We start from the raw sequence: 17,503 nt of genomic DNA, 5'->3' as shown, positions 1-17,503 counted from the left end.
CCATCCAGTGCCACCCCCTGCCATGGACAGGGACACCTTCCAGTATCCCAGGCTGCTCCAAGCCCCGTCCAGCCTGGCCTTGGACACTTCCAGGGATCCAGGGGCACCCACAGCTTCTCTGGGCACCCTGTGCCAGGGCCTCCCCACCCTCACAGGGAAGAATTTCTTCCCAATATCCCATCTACACCTTCTCTCTCTCAGTTTAAAGAGAGGTTTTTAATATTTAAGACTGAAGGGTTAAAACTTAGATGCTTCCATAAGCACATTTCTCAAATCATGGCAAAGATTAAAAGACTTTAATGGGTTAAAACTCCCTTCTCCTCGGTCAAGACTGCATCCAAAATATTGAATGGACTGTCTTGAATGTGGCAGGAACCTCATGGAGCAGAGATGTGCCTGGATTTTGAGGAATAAACTTAAATACCCTTAGTGTAGTTTACTTAAGTCCTGTTTAGAGAGCCACTGGACCTTTAATGGAGCAAGGAAAATAGTCTGGTAAGACTGGACAAAATAATCAGGGAGCTCGTAGTCAAAAATTCTATTTCCAAATCAAAGCAATAATGTCTTTCATCATAAAAAATGAGATATTTTGTTGTTTTGTTAATTACTTTACGTTAAAATATTGCAAGCCTACGTTTTGCAGAACCCTGAAGAATGACACAAGGGAAGGTTCTCTGCTGGACACCTCAAATGTTAATAAACTGCAGGTCTCCCAGTGGTTTATGTCTTGCAAATTAAGCCTTTAACATGTGTTTCAAGAGTCAAACTTCAGCTGTTTCAGTTAATTAGAAGGCTTAAAAATTGCAGCTTAATGAATTCAGTGCTTGTTTATGTTAAACTGTCAAGGAGTTAAGCAAGGAAAAAGTGTGATTTGGGGAACATCTGATTGCAGCCCATGTGGAATTCCATATGTCAGAGAAGCTGGAAAGCATTTTATTGAGCCATTGTCTAGAATGTGAATTAATTCCCTACTACTTCATAAAAGACTTCTTAGTAGGGTTGACAAAGGATTTATCATAATTATTGCTCTGGCCTGGATCATGATTATAAATGATACGTGCGTGTGTTTTGTTTATAAAATTCCCAGTTTGCAATTAGAACAAGCTGCAATTTGCTCTTTCTCTGCCTTCTCCTCAGCAGCTGAGCTGAAAATCTACCATTCATTTTCAAAATTAATACCTGTCAAACATTTCTTTTGGCTCCACAGGGCCAGGAAAAGTGAAAAAGAAGAAATGTTTGAAAGATTTGAGCAGAAGAGGATTGGTACCGAGCTGGTGGAGGATAAATGATGCTTCACATTTGTTGGGACCAAAGCTGCAACCACTTTTCTGTGCGAGGTTGTTTCATGGCTGGAGAGCCAATTTAAACACCCTTAATTATGTGAAGCACCAGCAGCTTGTTTGATTTTAGTGAAATCACTTCAGAGGTTCCTGAACTTGGGTTTTCTCTAAATTATCTCTGTGCTTGCGTGAGTTTTTTGGGGCAGGTGTGAATGCCACATGCATTAAAAGGATGTGTTAAATTAATGGGGCTCTGTGTGCTCCTCCAGGAGTGTTTGGATGAGTTTCTAGGAATTGAAAGGGCATCCCAGGATTGACCTGGCCAAGGTGTCTTGGGTGGGAAACATGGAGTGGTCACACAGACATTTGAGGAGAAGGAAGGAGCGTGAGGTGCTGTCCTGGAGTGCTTCCTGTGGGAAATACTGAACTCCAGCAGGAGAAAAGGCAATTTGGGAATAAATCAGGTGAATTAAGGGTGCAACAAGAAGAGGGAGGTGGCTCTCACACCTTGGGGTCATCACCACTACCGGAAATTTGGCATCTACACAGCCTGGAAATGAAGAGTCCCAGCCCAGGATGAGGAGTGTCCTCAGTCCCTCTCATTCCAGAGGTGTAAATCCCTTAAATCCCTAACCCTGCATGCTCCAATAAATATCATGTCCAGGTAATTCAGCCTGGACACTTTGAGTCCTCTGATTTTCCTCCTTTTCATCTCTATTGCCTCAGAGGTTTCTTTTACATCCCAGACTCCTGCCCAGGCCCTTCAGGATGCACAAGAGTCTGGGTGAGGAGTGGCTGATTTCAGACACTGTGGCTTTAACTTTACAACACTTCTAGTATTAAGTAAGTTTATCTCATAAATATGAAAAACTGCTCAAAGAGGATATTCCAAGTCCACTGAAATACTCAATGGTAAAAGAACAGACCTGAGCGGGGCTGAAAACAAATTTTTCATAAGATTTGATTCAAAGAAACATTTTGAACACCAAAAAAATCCATTTCAACTCAGAATTTCAAGCTCTTAAATGTGTCCAATAATTTTAAGTGTTTCAAATCCACTTTTTACTGCTCGATACCATCTCAGAGCTTTCAAGGAGAACCACAGCCATGCTGGGCTCCCTGAGTGCTGCAAGAACAAACAACTCTGCACACATGGCCAAGCCTACAAGTCACTTGTGTCACGTGTGGTTTTCCATAAAATCGTGGCCCATTCCTTTGCAAATTTGGTTTTAAATGCTGTTGCAAACACCAGTGGTACCAAGTAAGCCCCAAATCAATAGATGGCCCATTAAACATAGCAACAGCCTATGGAAAAGCTGTTCCTCTCCCAGCAAATCAAATTCCCATTTTCCATTCACAAAATTTGTGTGTTGTTTTTTGAAGTTGACTGTGCTGGATGGTGTTCAAACATCAATACATTTTTATCACAGGTTTTGGGGTAGGCTTTTTTTTTTACATCTGAAAGTTAAAAGCCTAATGGGATCGCTGCACAGAGAGGGAATAGTTCCCAGGGAGGAAGTAATATATGATAAAAAGAAGGGTGTTTGATTTCAAAGACTTCTAACAGAAAGTTTCAGAAAGCCATGAATAGAAAACACTTACACTAATGCTGCCAGCCTACATTATGTATATCAAATAAAAATAGGGGAAAAAAGGTTCTTTTTTTAGCTCTTGGGGGAAATTAAAATAACATTCTTGTCCAGGAGAATATGCAATCGAAGCGAAGGCTTTGTTTATATTTCATACAAGGCAGGGAAAGGAGTTTTGAATTCGCTGGAGCAAATCAAGCTGGATGCATTTCAATGCCCGAGACTGACCACTGCAGTGATCCTTGTGCTGGCCTTTATCCTGGTGCTGGCCTTATTCCTGAGTTATTCCTGAGTGGAATCAGTCCCCACGCTGATTGCACTGATGGCCATCACCAGGGCATCAGACTAAACTCAGACATTAACTAAACCCCTGTTCACAATCTCAAATGTTTTTCATTTCTTCTCACTCCTTCGTTTCTCGTGTTTGATGTGAAGTTTTCCAGAGTGTTTTTCCTTGGTTGGGTTCCTAATTTTTTTCCCTGGAGACAGGATTGCATCCATCACCCTGAGAACATTTCGTGTCAGTTCCCTGTCCCAGTTCCATAAATACGTGTGAGTTCATAAACCTTTCAAAAGGCCAAGTTCTCTCTGAAAAGAAGAAAAATTTTTAACACATGATGAAAGGGAAAAATAAGAGACGTTTGCATGTGCAATGCGAGGTTATGGGAGCTTTAGGCAGCTACTGGAACCCCTGGAAATGTAAAATGGAGCTCTCGGTGTTGTTCCTCCTGGATGGTCCAAGCAGAAACACTTGGCCCTTCTGAACATCAAACAACGATCTCATCTCTGTGGAAACATCCCACAAGGAAAATCCACTTCTGCATTCAGCCAGCAGAAGTTGTGCAAACCTTGGCCCAAACTGGGATGTGAGCTTGCAGAGAAGCTTTAAATCTCACTTATTTAACTTTTTTTAATATATTTATTTCTCTTTTCCCTTTCTCAGTCTTGTTTCTGAGCAAGTCTGCCTCAGCCAGTCCTGTGTTTGCTCCCAAGCCAAACACCACCAGGAGGTTTTCCTCCCCCAGGACACGTGGGGTGCTCAGTTGTGCCGAGTCCAGAGAAGTGGTGCAGTCACCATCCCTGGAAATGTCCAAAACCCACGTGGATGTGGCCCTTGAGGACACAATTTAGTGGAAAACACGGTGGTGGTGCTGAGCTGAGGGTTGGATTTGAGGATTTTAGATGTCTTTCCCAACATTAACAATTCTACTGAGCAGCATCAGCCGCCACAGGCGCAACAAGGAGAAAAGGAAAAGGAAAAGGAAAAGGGAAAGGGAAAGGGAAAGGGAAAGGGAAAGGGAAAGGGAAAGGAAAAGGAAAAGGAAAAGGAAAAGGAAAAGGAAAAGGAAAAGGAAAAGGAAAAGGAAAAGGAAAAGGAAAAGGAAAAGGAAAAGGAAAAGGAAAAGGAAAAGGAAAAGGAAAAGGAAAAGGAAAAGGAAAAGGGTGGCTGTGTTCCAGAAATCAGGATTTATCCCTGGATGTGGCAGGACGATCATTTCAGTGCATCCCACATGCACATCCTACCAAAATGCACTGATTTAAAATATGTGCAATTGCTTTTCTGCACCAGTTTGCTGCTAACAATGTTTGGCTGGTATTTATTTGTTGGAGCGCTTGAAGAGGGACTTTTATCCACGTGAATATGGGTATTCATCATGGAAATGAATGTATTTATTCTGTAAAGGCTCACCCTGTCTCTGCTCCACTCCTGCAGTTACTTGATAGGAATGTGACAAGAGGAAATTGAATATAAAGTCTACTGGACAGCCAATAAATCAGGCTTATATCTTTCTCTCTACCTCAGACAGGAAGGAACCCAGCTATTTTTAAATCTCTGGTCCATAGAACCAGCCAGAGCTGGTTCTCCTGTTAAAAAAAAAAAAAAAAAAAAAAAAAAAAAAACAGGGGAAAAACAAAAAAAGAAAAATTAGCAAGATTTTAAAAGTCCTGTAATTTGTTTACCTGGCCACATAGCTCTGAGGGCATCACCTCCCCTTCCCAGGGGTGCACAGCATCCCAGCCAAAACCCGCTCAAGGACCGATGTCAGACCCAACATAGGGCACATTCATCAGCCCCAACCAAGAGCTGGGTAAAATAGAGAGCAATAAAAAGCTTCCAGACCACTGCCAGCACCGAGAGCACGGGTCACGATCCTGGAGCCACCCTGTCCAGCTGTGGCAAACCCTGTGTGCCGGGCGGGCTTTTCAATCCCATCTCTGCAGCCCAGAGCGTTCCCGTGGAGCCCGTTACTCACACACGACCTCGAGGGGCTGCCGGGGAGGAGGGATTCATTCCAAGCAATCCCCCAGTGTGAATCTCTGCTGATTAACATTTTCATTTGTCTTCCTTTAACAAGCAAGTTACTGCTGATGAGGAGACGAGGGATTCTTAAGTTTCCTAGAACTAAATTAACTATTCCTACTCGATTCGCTCTGGCTGAACTCACATTATATTGCCCTCAAGGCTGCTAATTTGAAAAATGCTCTTGGATATTTTCTTTGTAGGTTGGTTTTTTGGTTTTTTTTTTTTTTCAGTGTTCCTGATAGGGATCCAAGTGCTAATAAGGAGTTAAGTTACATTTCTTGGTACGATTTCTTAATTGCCCGTGTTGGCTGAAACTTGAACAGTTCAGAGATTCTGTTGATTGTGTCGGCCTGAATATTGTTACATGGAAATCCCTTCAGGATAACTGCAGCTTTTGTTGTATCCATTGCATCATCTTCCTAACGTTGTTCAAACCCAGCGCTATAATAATTTTGTGGATTGGAAGGAAATGAAGTGTGTCCATAAAGCTGTGCCTCTCCAGTAGGGTCTGCACTGTCTTAGAGTCACGAAGTGGTTTGGGTTGGAAAGGACCTTAAAGCCCATCCAGTGCCACTCCCTGCCATGGGCAGGGACAGCTTCCACCATCCCAGGCTGCTCCAAGCCCTGTCCAGCCTGGCCATGGACACTGCCAGGGATCCAGGGGCAGCCACAGCTTCTCTGGGCACCCTGTGCCAGGGCCTCCCCACCCTCACAGGGAACAATTCCTTCTCCATATCCCATCTAACAAAATGGGGTTTGGCCATATTTGCTCCATCGTCTGGATGAAGCTTCCCAATATTTTCAAGGAAATATTTCCCAGTGTGGAATTAGCCACAAAGACAGGCGACATAATTTAGGACAGTGTGAGAGAATTTCCTCCATCCATGAGCTCAGAATCCAGGGGCTCAAGATTAACAAGAAGCTCTCTGATTTCTCTGTGCAAGAACACCAATGAAATTCAAAATGTAAGAGGGGAAATTTAAATTAGATATATGGCAGAAATCCTTCCCTGTGGGGGTGGGCAGGCCCTGGCACAGGGTGCCCAGAGAAGCTGTGGCTGCCCCTGGATCCCTGGAAGTGTCCAAGGCCAGGTTGGAGGGGGCTTGGAGCACCCTGGGATAGCAGAAGGTGTCTCTGCCCATGGCAGGGGGTTGGAATGAGATGGGCTTTAAGGTCCCTTCCAACTGAACCATTCCATGATGATTCTACGATAGACTTCTCAAAACAAGCAGCTGCAGTGGGACACGTCCCCAGACACGTCCCCAGATGCTCATCCCAAGACAAGCCATGGAAATCAGCGGGGACATCCTGCCAGCCCCATCCCCACGGCTGCAGTGCCTCAGCAGTACCTGCCACTGCCATCAGAGCTCATTTCAAACACGCCTTTCCTACACATGCCCCTAAAAAATCCCAGCCTTCAGACAGATCATCCGTTACCCGCATCACCAGCAGCTCCAAAGGCCATTTGTTCCCTTTGAAAAATGGGGTCTCTGAAGGGACAATATTCTCCCTAAGCCGCAGCTCTCACTGTCTCATTTATCAGCTCATTAAGAACGCGGCTGGGCTCGGTGGGGCTGATGCAGGAGATAAGACACATCAAGCAGCAGCCCGTGACAGGAGCACGAGAGCCCTGGCCGGGCTGATTGGACTCAGCTGGCCTTTCCTCCCCATCCCCAGCTCCAGGAATTCCCACCTATGCCCGATTTTCCTGGTTGCTTTTAGACAACTCTCACTCCAGCCACGATGAGACTTCTCATTTGTTTTTATTCTCTTTTCAGGAAATGCATCGTTCTGTTCCTCTCTTGTTAAAACTGGTGCACTCTCACTGTGTCCCTGCAAACCCCAATCCTTGCTCCACCAAGGAAATGTGTTTCTCGTTTTCCCAGTGTCAGATTCTCAGAAGTGATCTCTGTATAAACTTTCCACCTTTCTTCTCCTGCTGTTTTCTGTCTTGTGTTCAAAAGGCCTTAAAACCGTGTCAATTTTCTGTTCCCTTCTATGGCACAACAATCTTTTTAGCAAATCTCATAAACATCCCTGCTGAAGATGCAAATATAACCCACTGCTGTTGGCTGCATATTTCCTTCTTCTTGGGTAGGTACCAGGAGTTACAACCCACAAAGCTTCCGAGATCAATATAAACATTAAAAATATATAATGGATAAAAATCCTCATTTATTCTCTATTTTGTTATATTCAGTATTCCCTAAACCAAGGAGGAATAGCACAAAATTGATGCTAAATGGAGATTTCAGAGGTTGTTTTTGGAGATTAACCAAACATGGGTTAATAAGTTATTTAAGGGTCTCAGGAATTTTGTTCCTGTAATATTTGCTGGGTTTTCTCCCATCTGTCCTTCAAGACAAAAATCACAAGAACAGGAATGATTTTGTCACTCGATTAACAAAAGTTTTCAGCTTTCTGAACTCTGCTACCAGCTGTGGCTGCGGTTGGATTGTTTTAATCTCCTTATGTTTCCCTTCCCACTCCAACAATAAACATGGGACTTTGTCACTGCTGTGACAAGAAGCAGGTTTGAGGTTTCAAAACGTGAAATTGCTCATTTCTGGTTTGTTCTGTTAAATTTTGGGTTAAAAAAAGAAACTTTCCGTGTGGGGGAAGGAGAGTTGCTGGCTCTCCTCATTATCCATTCCCCATCCATCCTCCTGCACTGGCACTTTGCATTCCCAGCCCCTGCTCTCTCCTGCTCCAGGTGATGCTGCCGCGTGAGTGTCACGTCTGTGCGGCACAATTTGCTCCTAAAGTGTCAACAGGTTCCTACAGAGTGAAAAGTTCAGCTCAAGAACAGTTCCATCCTGACCCTTCAGCCTTTCTGCCATCATCCTGATTCCCATTGCTAGGAGTGGAGGCAGGATCAGAGCTCACATAATGCCCAGCTTTGTTTTTCCTGGTGTATCCTTGCTATCGGTGACTCCGGTGTTCCCGAGGGTTTATTCCCCCTGTCTCCTGGATATCTCTGTCTTTTCACATCCATTTTTCACTCCTTTGCACAGTTCCTGGTTGGGTGGATGAGATCATGGGCCTGGCAGTGTTGTTTTTGGACAGCCTCTCACCTTATCAGATGGGAGCAGAATACCCCCTCTACTCGACAAAGCTGCACAGCCGGTGAATTCTGCTTTTTGTGGGAGCTCTGTTCCCAAAAACTCCCCTAACCAAGTGGATTTGTGTGTTTGTTTATTGACCTGAGCATCTGTTTGGTGAGAAATGAGGTGATGAGCCCCCTCTCCCCAGGGCTGGGCTGGGCACTGATGAGCTTTCCTGCCCCAAGCCCCCCAGGAAGCAGCTCCAACATGTTTTGGGAGCCTGGGAAGTGGGGAAGGAAAGCAGCCAGTCCCAAGAGTGGCTGTGGTGTGACAGCACCTGCAGGGTGATGTTTTTCCATCATCTGCTTGGCTGTTCCCAAATGCTGGGAATTAGAGCCAGCCAGACAGAAAAGGGGGAAGGGCTTTTATTTTTTTTTCCCCATTTGGTCAGAATTGGAAAGGTGAAGAAATCTTTTCCTGACTCTGAGGGTAATGCTGGGTGTGCTGCTGGTCCCACGTAAATGGCAGAAACTGGGAACACACCACATAACCCTGTGACTTCTTCAAACAAGGGTTTCCTAAAGAATGAGAATCAAATTATTTCCCCTCCCTTTGCCTTAAAAAAGATCACAACTTTCCAACTGGGGCAGCATTTCAGCTGCCAGTGCAGCTCTCTGAAGGATGAAAGAGTCTAGAGTAAGTGATAATCTAATTTATTAGCACTAGGGTTGAGAAAACAGGGAGGAGAGAAGAAAGAGGAATCAGGGAGAAAATAAAAGGTGGAAACCTGTTGACAAAAAAATATGCTGTTGTACTGAACTTCTCAAATCCTTGTGGCAGCAGCTCCCACCTTGATGGCTCAACTTAACTTACAAGCCCACTTTTAAATGCCACAAGCTCACTTGGAGTCCTGACCCCTGGTTTGGGATCCCCAGAGATCTCCAGGCAGAAAAACAGCCTTTAATATACCAAAAATCCTCAAATTTCCATATCTTAATGAGTCAAAATGGCAAGAGCTGACGGTGAGTTGATCCTGTGAATTTTATTCCAATGAGCAAAGGAAACCTTTGTCAGATGAGGAGTTTTTGTGGCATTTCTAAAGAGTTCACCTGACACTCAGGAGAGGTAAAGCTGATTTAGTAGGAACAACACGTCTGGGGATGAGCCAGGGAAATGTGCTCACTGACCTGCCTTCACCCAGCACCTCTGACTGGCACCCCACCAAAAGCATCCAACGTTCAAAACATTCCCTTGGTTTTCTTTCGGGTTTATTTTTCCCCTTTCCATTTCTTCACTTCTAGGTCCCAACCAACTTGAGAAGAGCCCAGAGCAGCATCAGAGACAACAGCTCACTCTTCTCCAGGAACAGGGGGAGAAGAAAATCAGAGCATATTTTCAAACCAGATAAACCAGTTCCTAATATTTATCTTCTGTGATGCACCAGTTTCGTTTTTCTAACTGAATGGCTCATTCTCCCTTTGAAACCCACTTGCCAGAAAGAAGATTGATTAAATCAAACAAAAGAGGACATCCCAAGAGCCGGGATCTGGTCAGCTGATGAACTGTCAGAAATTGAGGAAGGTAGAGGATGATTTCTAGTCAGAGCTAGTGAAAAGGAGGGGAAGAAGCAGGGAAACTTTAAAACAGGGTTGACTTAAAGATCACCTGAAGTGGTTGATTATGCCTGTGTGAAATCCCCCACTGCCATTTCCTATGCAATCTGCACCTTTTGAAGAAACACCTAAAACTTTCTCCCGAAGGTGTGTGGTTTGGTTTCCGTGTTAGAGCCTGCAAAATGTGAGTCCTACAGCACCTGGGGCAGGATCAGGGATCCCTGATCTGATCCTTCCACCAGGGTTATCGCTGCAACTCTGCTGAGCCAGGCTCTGTCTGCAGAGGAGAGTGAGGTTACAGCTACTCCAGGTAGTAAATGTGCTAAGGCAGCACTGCTGCTATTCCGTGAGATAGCAGCCAAGGGAATCCCATTTCTTCTCTGTTGTGCTGGTTTCTCAAAGCATTTATAACCTTTAATAACCTTTCCCATTTAGGAATGGAGGGGGAGAGGTGGGCACCGACCCTTCAGCCGCTGGTGGGACCTCCAGACTCCTCTGCCCCAAGCTGTGAGCACTCAGAAGCAGCACAACAAACAGACTAAAGGGATTTACTCCCTTAAGTAATTTAGTGTGTGTGAGAAGGGAGGCATCACCTCCGAATGGGAGGTCAGGGAGGCAGGAGGCTGCCTTGAGCATCCCCTGTGGGGTGCCTGAAGGGGAAGGGGGACGCAGGAGACCTGGCTCTCACCCTTTAACTCAGACAGAGGAGCTCCAGCATAGAGGAGCAGCACTGGGAGCTCCCTGCTGCAGGTTCAAAAGGCCGAAGGGACTGAATCCCAAGCTGATTTGTTTGCCCTCATTTCCACAGGCATTAGAAGATCCCAGATCCAGCCAGTCCCGTGGGGGGACAAGGCCGTGCGGGCTCTGTTCTACCCGGTGTCACCATAAGAGGGATCCTTTCGCCTGTCCCTGGAGGCTCGCCTGACATTTCCCTTGGAAATGAAGCAAACAAAAGCCGTGTGAGTTGAGTGAAAGTGCAATTACACAACGCTTTGAAGAGCCCTGCTAATCCTCTCCTCCCTCGGGCCATGAGGCACAGCTTTGTGCAGTGACAGCCACGGAGCTTCACCCAAATGTTGGCGCTGGCTCAGAGCAAAGGTGCTGGAGGAACTGCAACCTCAGGACAACGCTGTGCACATGGGCAGAATGTGGCCCAAAAACCCTGTCCAAAAAAAAAAAAAACCCGTCCTTTTCTTCTACCATGAGTGAGGAGGAGGAACCACAGAGAAGAAGGAGAAACTCCAGCAGTGATGCAGAAGCACCAGGACTGGTGGTGTTTGTGAAGTCCATCGCACCTCCTGGGATGAAACCAAAGAAAGCCGTGTAGGACTGTGGTCTCCATACTAATTTAGGATACCTCAATGCAGCTCCCTCATCCTCAGCTTCAGGATGCTCTGAAGAAGAATAAGGCCACGTGAGGCTGCTGCGGACCACACAAATCCTGTCTTTGGCTCAGAAAGGAGCTGTGATTTTGCCTCCTGCCTTCCACCAGCTCCCTCTTGGACCTCAGGGATGCAAAGACAGCAGCAAATCATGGGGCTGGCAGAGGGACTGGGGAGAGGCACTCCCACCTGCCTGCAGCACCTTGGCAGAGCTGCTTGTCCCAGTGTATTTACAGAGCCTTTCATGCTCCTGATGTCAGTGTGGAGATGTGTTAATAACCCAATTAAACCGTTCACCCAGCTATGGCAAATCCCGGCGCTCGGGGAAGGCCGGCGTGTTTTGCTTTGTAATTCTTGGGCCGCGTTGCAGCACGCCAAAGCCACGTCCTCGTGGCTGACACGTAGCCCCAGCTCGTCCCCAGAGGGGTCTCATGCAGGATTGAGGCAGTAAAGTGCTAAAACCTAAAGCTGGATGGACACGTGAACTCCACCAGCGCTTCCTGACCATGTCCACCCCCTCAGGAGGATGAAGACACGCGAGGCCACGAGGTCACGTGTGAAACGTGGCAGAAGGTGCCCAGCTCGTGGCTTTCAGAGGTGAGAAACATCAATTGCCCTTGGCAGGTGGGCTGCAAAGGATGGAATTCCCATGGCAAAGGCACTGGATGGACAGCAGGAGAGCCCAGCAGCTGCCCGCTGCTGGGGAAGGGTGCAGGGCATACGTGGCCCTTCCCACGCAGGCTGTGCCCCCGGGAGGCAGAAGGACGAGGGCTCGGGGCTGCCTGGGCTTGCCTGTGCAGGGCTGTCATGACTGTGCCTCTGCTTTCCCATCCACCACAGGAAGGCAGGAATGTTTCCCTGCCCCACCAAGAGGCTCCAGTCGCTCCTGTCCACGAAGGGATCACAAGCGTGGAGCTCTGTTTTGCAGAGGTGTTTGCTGGAGAAGATTAATGTCCCTCTGTCACCATCCATGGCTGTCACCCTCTGGATGTGAGCAGCCTGTGGAGCACAGGTGTGTAAGTGTCCATATATCCACATCCACAACGGATCCACGTTTATATCTCGGTGTATTAACCACAAATATTTGAATGACGTGGTTTGTATTTCCTTTAGATCGATCCAACTTCCTTCAGATCAAAACCCGTAAGATCAGCATGCCCTCAGCGCTGTCCCCTGAACTAGGAATTTAATCCAAACTCCTGCAGGAGCAAAGAAATTGAAAACTGTGTTATGTGGTCCCACCAGAAGAAAAAACCTCCCCTCCTAAGAGTCCTTAAGCTTGGATTTAACTGTGGGCACGTTTAATGCCAGCTGGGATCCCCAAAGCTGAAAAACACATCCACAAAGCTGAAATTCACCAATTCACTCAAGGGCTGTTCTGAACTGGGACCAGCTTAAGCCTGTGCTTAAATATTTTCTTGAATCTAAGCCTGTATTAGTGGAAAAGTCATTGTTCCGGAGTAGATTTTTATAGGTCTGTGACTTTGGAGTAGTTTTAGTATTCTCAATAGGTTTTTTCTTTGGATGGCTTCCTCCACTCATCATTGATATCTGGCGTCAACTGTCTTTCTTTCTCATCCATTCCCAGAGACAAGGAAAAAATTTCCCTTCTTTCCACAGATGTATTTATGTTCCCCATGGAAATTCCTCTCTGTGATATATGAACTATTTTCAGAGAAGTTTAGCAAAGCCTAAATCACAAAGGGGAAGAAAACCTCCTCAGCTTGAGTTCATGAGGGGAAAAGTTGGGATTGCAGTGACCTGTAGTGTGAATTTTTTCTTGAGTTTAATTGTTATTTCCATTCAAATCCCTTATATCCTTAGCCATAAATAATACTCCTGAATAATCCTTAATTTTTGTCCCTATTTCTGCCTCCCATAAAATTAGGAGGGAATATTTAGGACCTGCCAAGATGACAAAATGCCCTTTATGGTGGCCGAATGAAAGGAAGAATATAACTTTGGGAGAAAGCAACATGCTTTTCTTCAGCGTAGGATTTCCTCCACAGAGACATCATCACAGACTGTCAGAAGCTGGGCAGCTCTCCAAAGGTTAGAGACGGGGCCAAAACTTACAATTTCTGCTTTGCACAGGGCCAGTTCTGTCTCGGAGATTTTAAAGGCTGTCTCACCACAGCTGTGAAATTCGGAGCTCGCCGATTGCGGCTTGCTCACGGCGTTATCTCGCCAGGCTGGGATGGTTCCCATCCAGAGCTGCACAGGCTATTCCTAGGGAACTAGCTGGGAATTGGTTGTAAAACTGGTTGGGAATTGGTTGTAAAACGTGGATGGCAGAAAGGACACAGCCCAGTCCTGGGAGATGACTCTGCTGCAGCCACCATGGGAAAGCTCAGCTCCACATCCCTCTGCCTCCCTCCCTCCTCTCCCACACCAAACCGCCCCAAACCCACTTCCTACACAACCTCCCCTCTCTTGCAGAGCCGAGTGTGGTCCCTCAGCTGGGTGTGAGCCTCCCTGCTGGGCAGCTGAGTCACCTCAGTGATGCTGATGCTGGATTGCTGTTGTTGTGATGGTTGTGAGAGGCAGGGACGCTGGGCTTTGTGTGAGAGCTGTGTGGAGGCACAGGAAGGAGTGAGGGCTTGGATATTTCACATGTGAAGCTTCCGTGGTCTGCAAGGTCACCCTCTGGCCCGGACACCACTCAGAGTCAGCTCCCACGCCTGCCTAAGCCAGGGACTGCCATGGAGAGAGGCCAGGCTCTGCTCAGGCCACCCAGGAGAGATGTTCTGCTCCTAGAACCCAAAGGCTCCCTCGTTAGCTGAGGGTGTAGCTGCCCTGGACAGAAGGTGGGTGATTCACCTTCAATCCCACAGCATTCCTTAAGAACAGAAGGAATCACCTGGAGAGACAACCCTCATACTATTTACCCTCATTAAATCCAGAGTCGTCTGTGAAAAACTCCACATCCACATCTCTGTGCCACAGCCACAGGGCTGCAGAATCCACCCGGGACTCTGTGCAGCCGTGACCTTGGATTTGCATCCCAGCACTTTCCAGTGGATGCAAAGCAATCCAGGGAGACCCCGAGCCTGGGAAAGGTCTGTACAGCCCAGCCCAGCTCTCTGGTGGTCGCCCTTTGGGCCACAGCAGAGCTGCTGGTCTTACCCTGCCTGGGGCAAAGCCAGCCAGGATTTATGGGCTCCCAGTTCTGCTCCCAGCCCCCAAATGCACACACAGGAACCCCCGGTTCATCAGCTCACTGATCCTTCCCAACCTTAGGAAACCAGAGGAGATGGATTTTCCCTCAGACATCACTACTGCAATAAAGTTTGGGAGGCAAACACACAGCCGCTGGCGCTGATCCAAGGGAGTAAGCCTGGGATAGGTTTTCTTTCAAGAATTCCAACTCATTCATGCACTTTCTTAATGATCCAAAGTCTTCAAGGAGTTGCCTTTTAGCTTCAGCTCCCTTTCAATATTTGTCATGTGTGTCAGAGTTGATTCTTCACGTTTCCTCTGTAGTTTTAACGTTCTCAAGGAGAAACCTCATTCCTTAGACATTTGAAAGATATTTTGCCCTCCTGTTGATTTCTTTTTTCAGTGGAAGGAAAGAAGATCCCTTTTAAAGCAAGCAGAGGTAAGAGCAGAGGGAAGTGTGTCTCATTTGGAGATGCTAATGAAGAAATCTTAACAAATGACTGGGAAAGGCCATGGAGTCACTAATTCCTCACTGTATTTGGATAGACAAGCAACAATCTACAGGCGGTAACCACTTGTCCACCACTTCTGGGTCCTTGGAAACCCCAGAAAATGTCCTACACCAGCTGGCCCTGCTAAGGAGCAGGAGTGGGATGAAAGCCTCCCTTCATGCAGCTTTTCTCACAACCTGCCTCCACCTTTGGAAACTCAAGGAAAGGCCAAAAGGTCTCTGCTGAGCCACCAGGGTGGAGTATGACTAGTCCTGTCTTGATGGAAGACTTGACAAGAGCCAAGGCAGAGAAGGCAAGGTTGGGAGGCCAACCCAACAAACCCTGGTAGGTGCCTGCCCAGGCAAAGCCTGAGTGTTGCGAACTAAACACTCAGTGAAGCTTGGCTGAGCCCTGAGAGACAGAACCTCCTCCAAACATCCCCTCCTGCTCCCCTTGGCTCCAAGGAAGTCACACCAGAAGGGGCTTCCACAGCCAAGAGCCCTCTGGAGAGACAGGAGAGCACCTGGGATTTTTGGATTTTGGATGGGGATTTTTGCTTTCCCCAGCAACAGAAATCATGTATGGGTACAATAAGAATTAGAGACTTCAAAGGGCTGAATCACATCTCAGTCTGCTCTTGGGCTGGCTCTGCTCAGCCTCAAGCCTTATCAGGCAAATTTGGCTACGTGATTGCATTTCACACTCTGAACGCAATTATTTTCTTAATTGTATGTCAACTGTGCCTACAGCTTTCTGCCACTTGTTTTTGCCAACAGTTGACCTGTTGATGCTCAAGCAAAGTAAAATATCTCTGAAATTAGCTAAGAAAATAAAACTGGGCAATCAAAGGCTTCAAGACAGGCAGCAAAGCAGAGCAGAGCAGCAGCTGAGTGCCCTGTTTTAAGCTTTAACTTAGTCTGCTACTATTTACCCTCATTAAATCCAGAGTCGTCTGGCTTCGTTTGGTTTGCCAGAAATTTGCTTTAGGATAATTCAGATCAGAGTCACCAGGCTTTCCCCCACCACCACCTTTTTAGGACAGAGGATAATAATAGAGGATTTTTTTTCCATGAAAGCATATGCAATTTCCTCTCTAACCATCCAAAACAAATAATCAGGAGATTTCCCTGTGTTTACAATGGGTCTTTCTACTGACCTTCCCTGCAAAGCACTTTAGGAGAAATCAGTGGAAAATACTCCATGAGAAGTGGGTCACAATTGCTGTTATTGTTGCTCAGAAATTCTGTAGCGTCTAATCTGAAACCAGACACAACAATTGAGGGCTTCTCTTTGCCCTTTTCATAACAAACCAATTATATTTAACAGTAACTGCAGTTAGATGGGAATAAATCTGGTTTGTACACAGAGACATCGCATGTTTATTAATAATCTTTGTGTTTAGTGTTTAGGCCAGTTCCAAATCTGAGCTGCAGCAATGTATAAAAACTTTTCTCTTGGCATGGTTGAGTCACTATGACTGACTTGGCTCTGCCACTCTTTTTGAACAACCATAATTACATCAGTTTAAAGCTGGCTACACGAGTCTCAATTAGGAGCGAAGCAGAGATGGACAAAGTTGAGGGTAATTCTTTCAGATGTCATGGGAAAAGAGATTTATTCAGGCCCTAATTTGAGGAGTTTTTACAGGTTTCTTTATCTTTTACCTCGCTGGGCTGCTTTTAAATCCCATCACTGGAGGGGATTTGGGAGTTCTTGCTGTGAATCCTCAGCACGAGGAAATCAGGGATGCCTCACCTGCACTGTGAGGCTGTAAGGAAAATAAAAGCAGCCTTTTGGGTGAGTTTAGAGAGGACAGTTTAGGCAAAGGCTGCAAGTGAAATTCCACCTCCCCCAATTCCCTAAACCAGATTTTATCCAGCTCCTCCACATGTAACCAAAGGGTGATTTCACTAAAGCTTGAGCCTCAGGTGGTTGGGAGTTTCAGTGCTCTGAAGGTGTTTTGAGTCCTGGCAGACTCTGGAGATAATTTTGATGGCCAGCTCAGAGCAGGAATTGAGCTGCTGTGTGATGAGTGCTGATGGAGGTGAAAAGCAAAGCGCCCTGCCCAGCTTTGCATGAGTAAGGATGGAAAGAGATCCCTGGGAAACAGAATCCTCACCTTTGAGCTTTCATGTTTGGGGATGTGATTATGAAATGTTGTGCAGTGCATGCCAGGAGCTCTGTGTCCATGTTGTCCTCAGGACTCAGATCCCTCTGATGGAAATGAGGGAGTCTCTCTCGTGTGAGCTTGAAAAACACAATTTGAGGCTGGTGTTGCCGTGATGCAGCCGATCACAGAGCACCTGCTCCTTCAGGGACCTCCAGGTGGGTCTCACTGTTGTGGAGCTGTTAATGAGACAGGGACCAAAAGGAGAGAGATCACAGGATCACGGATGGTTTGGGTTGGAAGGGACCTAAAAGATCATCTCATTCCACTCCTGCCATGGGCAGGGACACCTTCCACCATCCCAGGCTGCTCCAAGCCCCAGCCAGCCTGGCTTTGGACACTGCCAGGGATGGGGCAGCCACAGCTGCTCTGGGCACCCTGTGCCAGGGCCTCACAAAGAAGAATTTCTTCCTCGTATCCAATCTAAGCCTATTCTTTTCCTGTCTGAAGCCATTCCCCCTTGTCCTGTCACT

This window comes from Aphelocoma coerulescens, chromosome 11 (genome assembly GCF_041296385.1).
Source record: "Aphelocoma coerulescens isolate FSJ_1873_10779 chromosome 11, UR_Acoe_1.0, whole genome shotgun sequence".
NCBI classification, from domain to species: Eukaryota; Metazoa; Chordata; class Aves; order Passeriformes; family Corvidae; genus Aphelocoma; species Aphelocoma coerulescens.
The sequence above is the reverse complement of the archived record's forward strand: the minus strand, read 5'-3'. Positions refer to the sequence as shown.